The sequence below is a fragment of the Orcinus orca genome, chromosome 8, assembly GCF_937001465.1.
Source record: "Orcinus orca chromosome 8, mOrcOrc1.1, whole genome shotgun sequence".
Taxonomy (NCBI): domain Eukaryota; kingdom Metazoa; phylum Chordata; class Mammalia; order Artiodactyla; family Delphinidae; genus Orcinus; species Orcinus orca.
In genome coordinates, this window is record NC_064566.1 from 51,272,708 (window position 1) to 51,289,429 (window position 16,722).

At 39.9% G+C, this 16,722-nt stretch overlaps 1 protein-coding gene and 1 long non-coding RNA gene across 5 annotated transcripts in view; one reads left to right on the plus strand and one right to left on the minus strand.

Moving 5' to 3' along the window:
* Positions 1 to 16,722, minus strand: part of FAM168A (family with sequence similarity 168 member A) — a 200,866-nt gene that overhangs the window by 162,423 nt on the left and 21,721 nt on the right. The gene's annotated exons all lie outside the window — the stretch shown is intronic.
* Positions 9,915 to 16,722, plus strand: part of LOC125965287 (uncharacterized) — a 78,366-nt gene continuing 71,558 nt past the window's right edge. The window contains exon 1 of the long non-coding RNA XR_007479002.1: positions 9,915 to 10,079. This is a non-coding gene — a long non-coding RNA (uncharacterized LOC125965287). The remainder of the gene's footprint in view (positions 10,080 to 16,722) is intronic.

Here is a 16,722-nt window from a genome sequence, read left to right on the forward strand (position 1 = left end):
TCAATGTCTCATCCACTAGACTGTAAGCTCCATAAGTTTATGGGAACTATATCTATTTTTGCTCAGCACAGTATCTGTACTGCACAATGTTATACAATCTGAGCCAAGATTGGAGCCCAGATCTATCTGATTACAAAATTCAAGGTATTTCCAGTATATGTCACTGAGGATAGTGAACCACTAAGATTATTAGATTAGGCAGTTTTAACTAAAAACTAAGAAGGGGGATGAACTTGATGCTTCATGAATGTCTGTAAATCTCCAAGACTCCAAAAAGTGGATTTTCCACTTTATTAAAGAAGGTGGATTCTTCTTTCAAAACGTGATTCACAGGGGAGGCTGGAAAAGTGAAGACCTTAAAATTGAATTATTACTGAAAAGACATCCCATGTTCACGGACTGGAAGACTTAACACTGTTAAGATGTCAATATTACCCAAAGAGATTTACAAATTCAATACAATCTCTATCAAAATTCCAAAAGCCTTGGGACTTCCCTGGCAATCCAGTGGTTAAGACTCCACACTTCCAATGCAGGGGACGTGGGTTCTATCCCTGGTCAGGGAACTAAGATCCCACATGCTGTGCAGTGCGGCCAAACACTTTCTTTTTAATTATTAAAAAAAAAAATTAAAAACAAAATTTCAACAGCCTTTTTTTGTAGAAATGGAAGAGTCAATGCTCAAATTCATAAGGAATTACAAGGAGCTCCAAATAGCCAAAACAATCTTGAAAAGGAAGAAGAAAGTTGGAGAACTCTAAGTCTCAATTTCAAAATTGACTATAAAACTTCAGTAAGCAAAACAGCATGGTACTGGTGTAAGGCGAAACATATAGATCGATGGAATAGAACTGAGTCCAGAAGTAAACCCATACATCTATGGCCACCTGATTTTTGGCAAGTGTGTCAGGATCAATCAATGGCGAAAGACTAGTGTCTTCAATAAATGGTGCCAGGACAACTGCATATTTACATGCAAATAAATAAAGCTAGACCCTTACCTCATACCATATATAAAAATTAATTCAAAATAGATCAGTGATGTAATATAAGAGCCAAAACCATAAAACTCCTAGAAGAAAACACAGGGGTAAATCTTCATGACCCTAGATTTGGCAATGGATCTTAGATATGACACCAAAAGCATAAGCAACAAAAGAAATGGATAAACTAGACTTGATTAAATTTAAAAACTTTTGGGCAAAAAAGGACATGATCAAGAAAGTGAAATGACAACCTACAGAATGGGAGAAAATATTTGGAAATCACATATCTGACAAAGATCTGGTATCCAGAATATATAAAGAATGTTTACAATTCAACAATCAAAATGCAAACAACCCAATTTAAAAATGGATTAAGAACTTGAATAGTTATTTCTCTAAAGATATATAAATGGCCAACAAGCACATGAAAAGATGCTTAACATCATCAGTCAATAAGAAAATGCAGGGGGGCTTCCCTGGTGGTGCAGTGGTGGAGAGTCCGCCTGCCAATGCAGGGGACATGGGTTCGTGCCCCGGTCCGGGAGGATCCCACATGCCGCGGAGCAGCTGGGCCCGTGAGCCATGGCCGCTGAGCCTGTGCGTCCGGAGCCTGTGCTCCGCAACGGGAGAGGCCATAACAGTGAGAGGCCCGCGTACCGCAAAAAAAAAAAAAAAAAAAAAAAGAAAATGCAGGACTTCCCTGGCAGTCCAGTGGTTAAGACTCCATGCTTCCACTGTATGGGGCACAGATTCGATCCCTGGTTGGGGAACTAAGATCCCGCATGCTGCATAGCCCGGCCAAAAAAAAAAAAAAAGAAAAAGAAAAAAAAAACCTAATAAGAAAATACAAATTAAAACCATGAGATACCACGTCACATCCACTAAAATGGTCATTAAAAAAAGGAGAATATAACAAGTTGGCAAGGATGCGGAAAAATCTGAACCCTCATACATTGCTGGTGGGAATGTTAAATGGTGCAACTGTTACGAAAAACAGTTTGGCAGCTCAACAACTTAAGCAATTATTGTACGACCCAGAAATTCTACTCCTAGATATAGACCCCAAAGAATTGAAAATAGGTACTCAAACAATACATGTACCCACATGTTCACAGCAGTACTACTCACAATAATCAAAAGGTAAAACCAACCTAAATGTCCATCAACAGGAGAATGGATAAACAAATTGTGACGTATCCATTCAATGTAACGTTATTCAACTATAAAAAGGAATGAAGCACTGATACATGCTACAGTGTAGATGAACCTCAAAAACACTATCTTAAGTGAAAGAAGCCAGACACAAAAGGCCACATATGGTATGATTTCATTTACATGAAATATACAGAACAGGTAAATCCACTGAGACAGAATTGGACTGGTGCCTGCCAGCGGCTGGGGGAAGGGAAGGATGGGGAATGACTACTTAATGAGTACAGGATTTCTGTTTGAGGTGATGAAAATGTTTTGGAACTAGACAGATACAGTTGTCAACATTGTGAATGTACTAAATGCCACTGGATTGTTCACTTTAAATTGGTTAATTTCATGTTATGTGAATTTCACTTCAGTCAGTCAATAAGAGAACACTCCCCTTACAAACACATCCCCAAAACTGAGTTATTGCCTTTTCTTCCCATGGCCCAAATTATAGCAACAGACAGAAGGCATTTCTTGATTCTCATCAGGAAAGAAAACAAGATCTCTAGGGAGCTGCCACAAATGAGAATATAAACAAAATTCTCAATTGCACTACACTAACATTAAATAAGTCCAGATGGCTGTATCCATAGAATTAGTCTCACTCAGGAAAGCCCAGTGAAGGCACTTTTGCTAATACTCCTGTTGCTGGGATCCAGGATACAGGTAGAGACAAAGAGAAAACTAAAATACTGGAAAAAGTTTTAAATAGCCTTGTAGGCCTACATTTTTCAAAAAATGTAAAGTACACTGGGAATTCCCTGGCTGTCCAGTGGTTAGGACTCCAAGCTTCCACTGCAGGGGGCCTGGGTTCAATCCCTGGATGCCGCAAGCCGCAACACGTGGCCAAAAAAAAAAGTACATTAAAAAAAAAAAAATTAAGTGCAATGGGTACAAACAACAAATCTGAAAAGCTATCAACCCACCATATGCTAAAGACAAATGTATCTTTAATCAAAGAAAAACTGAAACAAGTACTACATATCTATTAAAATAGCTGAAATAAAACACAATGATAATACTAAATGCTGGCAAGGATGCAGAGAAACTGGGTTTCTCATACACTACTGGTGGGAATGTAAAATTGTACAGCCACCCTAGAAAACAGTTTGGCAGTTTCTTATAAAACAAAACATGCACTTACTATGCAACCCAGCAATCGCACTCTTCAGCATTTATCCCAGAGAAATAAAAACACAAAAGCCTGTATACAGATGCTCATAGCAGCTTTATTTGTAATAGCAAAAGCCTGGAAACAACCCAAATGTCCTTCAACAGGTGAATGGTTAAATAAATGCCGGTACATCCATACAATGGAATTCTATTCAGCAAAAAAGGACAATATGATATGATACACACAACAATCTGGATAACTCTCAAGGGCATTATGATTAGTGATGTCAATCTCATAAGGTTATACACTATATGATTCCATTTATATATCATTCTCAAAATTACAAAACTAGTTTACAGATGAAGAACACATTAGTGATTGTCAGAGGACGGCAATAGGAATAGGCTAGGGGAGAGAAGGAGGTTTATGTGCAAATATAAAGGGGGCAGTACGAGGAGTTCCTTTGTGGTGATAGAACAGCTCTGTATCTTGACTGCGGCAGCTGTTACACAAGTCTATACATGGGATAGACCTATACACACACACACAAACACACAAAGCGATGCATTTTAAAAAAATGGTAAAATGAATGAATGAGGTCTGCAGTCTAGTAAATATACTGTATCAATGTCAATTACCGGTTTGTTTGGTTTTTTTTGCAGTACGCAGGCCTCTCACTGTTGTGGCCTCTCCCGCTGCGGAGCACAGGCTCCGGACGCGCAGGCTCAGCAGCCATGGCTCACGGGCCCAGCCGCTCCACGGCATGTGGGATCCTCCCGGACCAGGGCACGAACCCGTGTCCCCAGCATCAGCAGGCAGACTCTTAACCACTGCGCCACCAGGGAAGCCCAATTACCTGGTTTTGACATTCTCTTCATTATATAAGATGTCACCACTGGCGTAAGTTGGAAGGTTACACAGGACTCTATGTCTAGTTCTGTAACTTCCTGCTAGTCTACATTTATTTCAAAATAAAAAGGTTTTTTTTGTTTTTTTTTTTTTTTAAGTAATACAATTAAACAAACATTTACTGGGCTTCCCTGGTGGTGCATTGGTTAAGAATCCGCCTGCCAATGCAGGGGACTGGGGTTTGAGCCCTGGTCCGGGAAGATCCCACATGCCACGGAGCAACTAAGCCCGGGCGCCACAACTACTGAGCCTGCGCTCTAGAGCCTATGAGCCACAACTACTGAGTCCACATGCCACAACTACTGAAGCCTGCACTCCTAGAGCCCATGCTCCACAACAAGAGAAGCCACCACAATGAGAAGCCTGCACACTGCAACAAAGAGTGGCCCCCGCTCAACGCAAATAGTGAAAAGCCTGCACACAGCAATTAAGACTCAATGCAGCCAAAAATAAATAAATAAATAAGTTTATTTTAAAAAAAAGGAATCCACCTGCCAATGCGGGGGACATGGGTTCAAGTCCCGGTGCGGGAAGATCCCACATGCCACAGAGCAACTAAGCCTGTGTGCCACAACTACTGAGCCTGTGCTCTAGAGCCCATGAGCCACAACTACTGAGCTCATGGACCACAACTACTGAGCCCGTGTGCCACAACTACTGAAGGCCACTCGCCTAGAGCCCATGCTCCGCAACAAGAGAAGCCGCTGTAATGAAAAGCCTGAGCACCGCAACGAAGAGTAGCCCCTACTCGCCGCAACTAGAGAAAGACCACAAGCAGCAACGAAGACCCAATGTGGCCAAAAATAAATAACAAAATAATAAATAAATTTAAAAAAGAACAAAAAACAACTAAAGGTTTCAGGACTTCCCTGGTGGTGCAGTGGATAAGACTCCGCGCTCCCAATGCAGGGGGCCCGGGTTCAATCCCTGGTCAGGGAACTAGATCCCACACGCATGCCGCAACTAACAGTTCACATGCCACAACTAACGAGCCCGCCTGTCACAACTAAGAGCTGGTACAACCAAATTAAATAAATAAATAATTTAAAAAACACTAAAGGTTTCGCAATTAAGACCCAATGCAGCCAAATAGATAAATATTTTTTAAAAACAAAACCAAAAAAAACTAAAGGTTACCTACTAGCAAGGTAGTTCTGCCAGAACCTGAGCAAAATATTCTCTGGGCACCAGTCAAGCCCATTTGCTAAGGCATTAATTCATGAAGGACCCAGGAAGCGGGCATTTACTGGGCTATTCAATGGGGCATCACCACCATACTATACGCTACACTCACAACCGGAACTGCCAAAGCCTCTACTCTCTATATCTTTCATTATTTAATACTGATAAAATTGGGGAAATCAATGAAATTATGCCAAGAAGAGACTCGACGGTGGCTTCTGAAGCAATTCCAGGCCTGTCAGGTATTTACTTGATGTTCACCTCTATCGTTCACCTAAGCCAGACCCCTCAAACATTTCTAGTATATGCTCTGGAAGGCTCAGTCACATTTATTTCCCATCACAACTCAACCAACAATTTCAGCTTTCTCACTTGTTAACTATATGACCTAACTTCTGAAGACAACACTACTTACCTAATAGCTACCTAACAGGTAGTGCTATTAGCTAAGTAACTTTTAAAGGTAATTTACATAGAATCTCTACATAATGTCTGGCCTAAAGAAAGTGTGCAGGGACTTCCTTGGTGGCGCAGTGGTTAAGACTCCGTACTCCCAACGCGGGGGGCCCAGGTTCCATCCCTGGTCAGGGAACTAGATCCCACATGTATGCTGCAACTAAGAGTTCACATGCCACAACTAAGGAGCCCATGTGCTGCAACTAAGGAGCAAGAGAGCCACAACTAAGGAGCCTGCCTGCCGCAACTAAGACCCAGCACAATCAAATAAATATTTTTTAAAAGAAAGTATACAATAAATTATAGCTGTTATTGCCATCATTAATAAGCATTCATGAATGCCCACTATTCTCCCAACATTGTGCTGAGCACTAGAGTGAAACAATAGGTATAGCTGCAGTCCCACTTTTAGAGGGTCTCTCAACAATCTAGTTGAGAGAAAACAAGTTAACCATTATATATAATTATATAATTAAATGGTAAATTGTTTGGCATAGACTAAGTGCTGAAGGAGACTAGAAATTCACAAAAACTCTTTGAATCACACAGGCAGAAATTATTATTCTCATTTTATAAAAAAAAAGAGAGGGCTTCCCTGGTGGCGCAGCGGTTGAGAATCTGCCTGCCAATGTAGGGGACACGGGTTCAAGCCCTGGTCTGGGAGGATCCCACATGCCGCGGAGCAACTGGGCCCATGAACCACAACTACTGAGCCTGCGCGTCTGGAGCCTGTGCTCCGCAACAAGAGAGGCCACGACAGTGAGAGGCCTGCGCACCGCAATGAAGAGTGGACCCCACTTGCCACAACTAGAGAAAGCCCTCGCATAGAAACGAAGACCCAACACAGCCAAAAATAAAAAAATAAATAAATAAAATAAATTAATTAAAAAAGAAGGCTCAACATTTAAAAAAAAAAAACAGAGAGAAAAAATTCCTGTTCACGTTCATAGAGATCATTTACGCATGTAACAAATTCTAGGCCATGAACTATGCTAGGTGCAGAAGAGAAATAGATCAGTTAAAACTCTTTCCATTGTAAATGACAGAAAACTTAATCAAAACTAGTTTAAGCAAAAGGTCTAATTACTGGCTTAATTAAATGAAGCCCAGGATTAGGGAAGCCTAGGTAAGAGCCTCTAATTCAGAGCTCAAGTCATCATTTCCATCTCTTTAGCCTTGCTTCCTCAATGTTGGTTCTATCATGAGCCAGAGTCCCCTCTTATGGCGGCCAAACAGCTTAGCACCTTCTAGTCCTTCTAGAAGCTAGCACCCTTCTAGTCCAGCAGGATTGAGAGAGGGTTTTCTATAGTAGCTCCCACAAAAGTCTTGAACATCCAGTTTAGAGAGGCTTAGAACATATTTTTACCCCTAAATCAATCACTGTGGCTAGAGGAATGTGATGTGCTGGTTAGCTTGGGCCTAGTTCAGGTACACCAGGGCTAAGAAGTTCCTACCCAAACCACAAAATAATGGGGAGGTCGGGTTGCTAAAACCAACATCTGAGGCCATTATGAAGCTAAAGAAGCAAATTACAAACGTCCACCACAAGGAACCCTGTGACTGCGCTCTCAAGGAATTTAGAATTTAGGGCAATGATTCATAAGTGCAAATGTCTGGTAGAAAAAAGGGTTAGAGTTATGGTTCCAATGGAAAAGAAAGAAACATAACTGCAGTACAAAGCAATAAGTGCTACAGCAGCTAAGCGTCACAGGATCCAGAAACAAAAGGCATTAAGGCCACCAGGGGACTCAGGGAAGTCTTCATAGAGGTGGTACTAACCAAACTTACTCCAGGTCAGGTAGCAAATCACTCAGCTACAACAGTAGAACAAAGGTTTCCTGATTCCCTGTCAAGAGCTCCTTCCACTACTAGGTCCTAATGGTAGCAGAGGAAGATCGGTACTGGGGCATCAACGGAGGTGACTGTCACAGAAGCTCACTTAAATTAGCTGTCAAAACTGCTCAGCACTTAAATATACTGCAAAGGCCTTGTCCACATAAGCAGCAGGACTGCAAAGACCATGCCAACCCTACAGAAAGATGTTTCCGCTAGATACAGTCATGGTCCAAACATGGAACTAAACAATCCATCATTTCCCAGCATTTTAGCTTCTTTACCTACTACCACACTGCCTCTTTCCACTATATGTATAAGGGTTGAAAGTTCAAAGAGAAAAGAACCAAACACACTAAGCTGAGACCACATCATCATATGACAAAACAGAATTAAAATTAAAACCCACAAAAATGACATTTCCACACATGCACTTTATGCTCATTGAGACAGCATGAGGTACCAAAAAGGAGGTAGGATTTGGGGTCTACATCAGTCCCCACCAGTTACTAATTGTGTAACACCAGGCAAGTCACTTTTCTGACCTTCAGTCTCCTCACCTGTAAAATGGGAAACATGAGTATATTCTTTCTTCATGAAGCTGTTATAGGAAAAAAACAACACAGAGCAAGGGAAAGCACATGATCAAATTGTAAACCATCGTGTAAACATTACTGTTTTTTAATTCTTTGTGGAAAGATGTTTCAAAGTAGTATATGACTTCTATAAAGACCAGAATCCTCAATGCTTCAAAATACAGGGACGACATTTCCTTCTGGACTTGGAAGATCAAAACTGTTTCCAGGAAAGACTTATAAAAACAATACCACATTAAACGTTGGTGATTTGTTTTAAGAGCTGGTATGCAATTAAGAGGATTCCACTGTTTCACCAGGCTCTGGTGGCATCCAATTAAGTAATAATACGGGAGAGGAGCTTTAATTACAGAGGAAAACTTCCACAAGCCAGTGACAGGTGTGCAGGGCTCAAGCTGAGATCAAAATAGTTGATTACAGCATTAATTCCTCCCTTTCCTTTTTCCCAAAGACACTTAAGTTTGCATGCAATTAGTTGAAAAGTAAACCAGACCAAATGACTACCATCTTTCAAGCTTTATTACCCTTTATCATGTTAACATCCACCAATTGAGTTTTAAAGGATTAACACCAAAACAGATGGTTTCAATCCACAATAAGTAAGCTTCAGTGATCAGAAATGATAATGACCAAGTTGAAGTTACACTCATGGCTAAGATGTTACGTTTCCCTAAATTGTGCCTATTGTAAATTGAAGTTATTTATTTTTCATTTTCATTTACTTTGTAAATAACCTCAAGAATAAAACCACATTTAAGGGGATGCATTTTTTTCTAACTTGTCTACTTTTCCTCCAAAATGTATAGCAAACCTCTTTTGTCCCTTGATTTAATCAATAAAAATTAAGTCCAAACATCCAACATTTATTTTGCAGGTCACGGACAATCGTATTAGCAGCACCTGCATTAAAAGCCAAATAAACAAAACCCAAAAATGGAAAAATAATTTTCCCACAAGCTTGATTATTCTAAGGTCCTTTCGGAGAGATGGACTCTTACAAATTAAACTGTTTATGTGAACTCTAAACATGTGACAGGGCAATGATGATACCACAATGGCACCTATTTGTTGAAATAGCCCTGTTCAAGCAGAGTTTGCTCCTGACTGCCAAAGAAAAGAGCTCCCAGAAGGTCAGAACTCCAGATTCGGTGCTGGGAAGCAATTCCCGAGAAATATGTACACACTCACATAAGATGAGTCATTATGATAAGAAAAACACAGAATTTGGATTTAAGTACCTGTCATATACTCCATTCATTCAAGCAATTAGTAAGTGTTGGTGGTTCAAGGAAGACACATAAATGAATACAACAAAGTATTACAGGTTCTATGACAGGCATCAACACAGGAGAAACATGAAGAAAAACAGTCAATTCTACCTGGAAAAGAAAGCAACAGCTTTATACAGGAAGTGATATTGGTGCTAGATTTTTTAAAATACAGTAAGGCTGTGTGTTGCCAGGGTAAGAAGAGAAGGACCACTTGAACAGAAGTAACAACATGAGTAATGGTTTGACAGTATAACAGCATATGGTAAATCCCAGGGATTGCAAGTAGTTTGGCAAGGTCAGGCTGAGAAGGGTTGGGGGGGGGGGGGTCACTGGAGGTGACCCTGGCAGCAAAGGGAAGAATGGAAGCTACTGTCTGGACAAGAGATACTGAGAGTCTGAGCTGAGGCAACAGCTATGGGGAAGAGAGAAAGGCATAGATTTGGGAAATATTAAGGTTACAATATCCATACAGTTTAGGGCTTCCCTGGTAGCACAGTGGTTAAGAATCCGCCTGCCAATGCAGGGGACACAGGTTCGAGCCCTGGTCCAGGAAGATCCCACATGCCGCGGAGCAACTAAGCCCATGCGCCACAACTCCTAAGCCTGCGCTCTAGAGCCCGCGAGCCACAACTACTGAAGTCTGTGCGCCTAGAGCCTCTGCTCCGCAACAAGAGAAGCCACCAAATGAGAAGCCTGCAAACCGCAACGAAGAGTAGCTGCCACTCGCCGTGACTAGAGAAAGCCCGGGCGCAGCAATGAAGACCCAATGCAGCCAAAAATAAATAAATAAAATAAACTTAAACTAATAATAATATCCATATAGCTTAGTGACTGCAGGAGTACGGGAAGATAAGGAAATCCCAAATTTCCAGCTTGAGTGACTGAGAGAATGGTGGTGGCATTAGTTAAGACAAGAAACACTAGAGAAGAAGGTTTGGGGAAGAAGATAATGGGTTCAGGTTTTGAGCCAACCATGTGACTTTAAATCAGTCACTTAATACCTCAAAATCAGTTTCCTAGTTAGCAAAATGGTTATAATACCCTTACCTCAAAGGCTGTGGTGAGTACTGAAGAGAATAATGGATGTGGGAAGGGCTACATTATGAGCTCTACCTATGACTACATTAAGGGCTCTAGCTATGACTCTGTGGACGAAGCTGCTAAGAGTATCCATTTTCCCTTTCTTCCTCTTAGTAGAGACACTACCCTACCCGCACTCTCTGCCAAGATTTAACTGAGGCACATGCAACCCAGCTGTAAGAGATAAATGTCTCTGTTTGAGCCACTGACTTTTTGAGTATCTGTTTCAGCAGCTACCCTGTACTCTAATTATATACCCTCTAAACTTGTAAAACCTGCAAGGAACTATGCAAGACAAATCTCAGGGCCCTACCATATATTGGTAATACCTTTAAGATTTGAGGGGAATATTCATGATGTATGCACATGTGCACTCACAGACATAAAATGAGAAAACAGCTGGATTGACGTATGCCAAGTGACAGAGTAGGACCAGGACTGTAGCCAAGTAATCAAGATTGAAAATTCAAATTTTTTGATCTCATACAGTTCCCACAATAAAACAACTAACTCTTAAAAGATAAAGTAATATGTAGAATACTACCTGACACTCAAATCTACAATCTGGAACAAAGGAATCAATTATGACATTCCTAGGTAAGGGGTAATTTACATGAACATAACAACCATGTCAGACTAAAATAAGAGGGGCTTAGGAATTCTCAAACGTCTTGCACTATAATCATACGCAAAAAATAATTCAGGGCAACGTACCCAGAAAATCAAGTAGCTAGGCCATGTCATGACCATATTTGAATGTGATATTGCCTAGAAGCTAAATGAAACAAAACCAGCTTCTTCTCAAAGACCTGGAAGAAGGCTATTAATGGAACTTGCTCCTTGATGTTTGTTGCTATTAGGATGTTCCTATCAAAAGCCACACAATCTATCTATATTTATCTATTTATTTATTTACAGGACAGATGAACCAAAACTCTTGAGCTTGTGATTTCGGCCATATGATGTCAACTTAAAGGCAATATTTGGCTTCAAAATTGCCAAAGTAAGAAAATAGTTTTCAAAGGAGAAAAAGCGTGGAAAAAACAGAAACTTAGGTTCTAGTCCCTGGTTATCCATTTTCAAACTGTATGACCTTGGACAAATTAACTGATTTTCCTGGGCTTCCAGTCCTCATTTGAAATGTAGGACAGTGTGAGGGTGGAGCAGATGATGATCTCACCCAGCTCTATGAAGTTCCAAAGTTCATAAATATTCTAATGATATACTACTGAGTTAGCCTTCTATTATTTTAATGTTAATATTTCAATGTAAAAAAAGGAAGTCACAATAGAGCATTACTTCAATTTATTTAAAATGCATATTTAAGCAAAAAAACTGGAAAACTGATTTGCCACTGTCATATCTTCTTCATAGAAATACAAAAAGAAAATCTGACAAGGCAATCAGAAAGAGTTCAGTACAATTAAGTTCCCCTAGACATAGAAAAATTGCTTCTTCAAGTATTACAAATGCATAACTGCAATCCCTCTCTCATATGAAGGCTCTGTTATAGACAGTGACCATATACTGGCTCAAATATATATTAAATGCCATTATAATTAGTGTTACTGTAATTTTCAAACATAATCAGTGACCAAGAATGAAGCAATCAGGAGAAAGCAAAGGATATAAAAGTAATCTAGCAATTTTAGCATCATCACTCTTTAATAGTACTAGACTTAGCATGAACTCTTTCAATCATGCAGTCTGTCAGCAACCTTTCTTTACAGAAAACATACTCCATGTCAGGTACTAGGAAAATAAAGATCCTCCCTCCCTCTCTCTCTCTCTCTCTCTCTCTCTCTCTCTCTCTCTCTCTCTCTCTCTCTCTCTCTCTCTCTCTCTCTCTCTCTCTCCCCCCCCTCCAATCTCTCTCTCTCTCTCTCTCTCTCACTCACTCTCCCCCCTCCAATCTCTCTCTCTCTCTCACACACACACACACACACACACACACACACACACTCTCTCTCTCACACAGCTGTCCTATCTACTCTCAAGGAGCTTTCATAGTCTATCTACTGGGGAATTTTGCCCCTTGGATTTGAAAAAGAAGGGAGTACAGAAAGATTCTTTAAACCTGCCTCTTACCTCCAGATAGTCTAAAGAAATTTATTTCCATACCTAAAAAGATTATTCCTAAAATAGATGTATAGCTCTAACCAATGGCTATAGTAATGATAGAGGGGAAAAAATATGGGAGTTGGAGTCAGGAAACCAGGGAGTTGGACTCCAGATTCTGCCACTCAACAAATGCATAACTTTGTATAATTAATTTACTTCACTTTTCCTCATCTATAAAGTGGATACAGCATATCTGCTTCACAGAGTTTTAAGGTGCAAATAAGATACATTTTATATATACCTATATATGCTTACAAGCAGTTTCTGAAAAATTATAGGGTAGAGGTTAAGTACATAGGCTCTGAAGTCAGACTGCTTGGGTTCTTTTTTTTTGGGCGGGGGGTGCCCCATGCCTCGCGGCATGTGGGATCCTAGTTCCCTGACCAGGGATCGAACCCGTGCCCCCTGCAGTGGGAAGCTTGGAGTCTCAACCACCGGACCGCCAGGGAAGTTCCAGACTACTTGGGTTCTAATCACAGCTGCATTCCTTCATTATATGTGAGACTGAGCAAGTTACTTCCTCTCTCCAAGTCTCAGTTTTTTCTTCTATAAAATGGGGATAATGAGGATTGAAACAAATATTTCCCTTGGAACAATGTCAGACATATAGCACAGTGCAGCTAGCATCATCATTATTAGATCTGTGCTGAATACAGTGAATACAACGATGAAGAAATACATGGTCCTGCCCCAAAAGAGCTACCAATTTAGTGCAAGAAACAGGTCAGAAGAAAAAATTTTAATAACAAAATACCTACCTAAAAAAATTATGCAAATATCAGTTGACATTACTATATAAGAAGTTAATATAAAATAACTCAGACTGATTCTGAGTGGAGCCTATAGAAATCCATCTCCTACCTAATCACTGCAACACCTTCAAACTAATAGACAAAGGAGGTAGAAAACAGAAGCCTAAATGTGTTCTGATAATCAAATAAAATGGAGACTTTGAAACTATCCTATACAACAACTATTCTACCTCAATACTCAAAAGAGAAGGCAATGATGCAGAAAGCATAATGCAGGCACTTGTAGTAAAGAAAAAAACAACATCCTCCTGAGAGAAAAATGAAAAAACTGGTGTAGTACCAAACTTCAGAGCCAGAAGGCTTGCTTCATATGAAAAAATCTTTATCTTAACCAATACACTGCACCATTCAGATACATCAATAATTAAACACATTAAAATTTTTGGTTGGGCTTCCCTGGTGGCGCAGTGGTTGAGAATCTGCCTGCCAATGCAGGGGACACAGGTTTGAGCCCTGGTCTGGGAAGATCCCACATGCTGCGGAGCAACTAAGCCCGTGCGCCACAACTACTGAAGCCCATGAGCCTAGAGCCAGTGCTCCGCAACAAGAGAAGCCACCGTAATGAGAAGCCTGTGCACTGCAACAAAGAGCCCCCGCTCTCTGCAACTAGAGAAAGCCCATGTGCAGCAACGAAGACTCAACGCAGCCAAAAATAAATAAATAAATAAAATAAATTTATTTAAAAAAAATTTTTTTTTGGTTGATGTTCCACTTAGGAAAAATACCATCTGCATTACTGAAATGCTGTAAACAGAACCAATTTTCAGGGAAGAGATAATCTGAATATGACTGCATAAAATTAAGCTTTCTAGTCTGTAAAAGCAGATCCCCTACTTGCCAGCCACCCGCACCTCTTTAAATGAAAATATGCCGATGTGCCCACCTGAGAGCCACCAAGTGATTCATGCACAATAAGCACAAGCTTTACTTGGAACATCCCCCCCCAGATGGACACACAGCTGTTGTGGGGTAGGAGGGGCTGGGAATGAAACAAAATCTATTTTACTTCTGTACGTATTCCTAGAAGACTTAAAACTGGGATTTCAACTTGAGTGTCCTCATGAGAGAAGCTAAAACTGTTAGCTTCTCTCATCCCTACTCTTTCAACCATCCCTACTGTTTCAACCATCCCTACTCTTTCAACCAGTTCTCCACACACTGCTCAGTGTTCTAAGATTTTCTAATCAAGGAGCCTCCCTCTTTTTGCTCTATGGATCAAGACTAGACCAAGATCCAAACTTCATGTCTTAACTATTCTCTAAGTTCCCCTGGCCTGCCTCACAGCTGTACTCCCACCCCACCCCATTCTCACCTCTACCATCCAATTATAGTCACTCAATACTTTCTCTACCCAGGACCTCATTCTGGCCTGTTCTCTTCAGCTGTCCCCAAGAGCTAACATAAAACTCATCAAAATGTTTCCTTTACACAGTTCAAGTCAAATTTAAAATTTCTCTCTTAAAACAGCAGTGGATTCTCACTAAGCCCCACCTGGTCTAACTATGAAAGTCACGTAATGATTACTATCTCACCTAGCATTTTTCAATTTAAAAGGCATCTTCACATCCATTCTCATTTGATCCTCACAACAAAACAGGTCAGTTATTATTATTCCTCCTCCAAGTCTCAGCTAGAGAAAGTCAGTTGTCCCAAGCAATTCAGCTAGTAAGAAGCAAAGCTAGAACTTTAACCAAGTTTGTATAATCACAAATCCAATGCCCTTTCCATATATGCACTCACTCTCCTGACTAAGAGAATATAAACAATGAACCAGATGTCTAAATGTCCCTTAAACAAATTACCTAGTTTGGGCAGCAAGTTCCTAGAGAAAAATGAACTCTTATCAGTTTAACAGCATCAACATGAAATGTAACAAAATGGCACTAGAAGTTGGCCATCTTTTAATAAATCCTGTGGCCATGATGAAAGAAGCATCGAATTATCCCAATAGTTCAGTAATAGAGTAAGTCAAGAAGGAAGGAAGCCAGCACTTATTGAGCCCCTACTATGTTACAGGCATATACTAGGCACTAACCCTAAAATCCCTTAATGTGGGTATCATATCCCTATTCTTATCAGATGAGCAAAATGAGGCTTATGCAAGGAGTAATGGTTAGCCAATGAGGGTTAAAAGGTTTATCCAAAACCATCCAATAAGTGGCAGTGCCCAGATTTTAAAACCCAGTTCCCAAACTACAAGTCTGAGGTTATTTCCAGCGACTCTATCATGTTTTGGCACATGATATAGTGCCAAACTTTTAAAGAATTCCTAAAACAGAGTATGTCTGGAAGGCCTTTAATTTTGGTAAGATAATCAAAATACTCCATGAACCTTAACTGCTATAGTAATATAAGATTAGATGACACATATAACACTACTATATATAAAATAGATAACCAACAAGGACCTACTGTATAGCACAGAGAACTTTACTCAATATTCTGTAATAACCTATATGGGAAAAGAATCTGAAAAAGAATGGATGTATGTGTATGTACAACTGAATTACTTTGCTGTACACCTGAAACTAACACAACATTGTAAATCAACTATACTCCAATATAAAATAAAAATTAGATTTAAAAAAATTAGATGACAGGAAGAACAATCAGATATACATCTGATGACAGGTACTAATTCATGTACAATATATTACTGAGCCAATCACTGTAAATATCTAAGAGCTGAAGAGAAACTTTAATGTATCTTCAGAATATCTTAGGCTATAATTGAAAACCTAACATGAGGTTTGAGTCCGGTAAACTGCCCACCACTTATTAACTGAGATACCTTAATTTGGTTACTTAAATTCTCTGAATTTAGGTTTCTGCATATGTAAAATGGAAGAAACAATACCTACCTCTCAGGGTTCTAATTAAGATTTAGAGATAATGTGTGCCTCACCTAGGACAATGTCTAGCACATGGTAGCTAGTTTCATCCTTTGCCCTCTGTGAATACTCCCAGAAAAAAACATGTAGATGAAAATTAAAAACTCAACTATATGATTTTCCAAATAGAATGGGATGTTTGGTACCATGGAAAGTAAATATTCAGATGATTGAAAAAAAAATTTTTTTTTCTTTCAGATATTTTGGCATTGGATAGACAAACCCTTAAAAAAAAAATTCCAGGGGCTTCCCTGGTGGTGCAGTGGTTGAG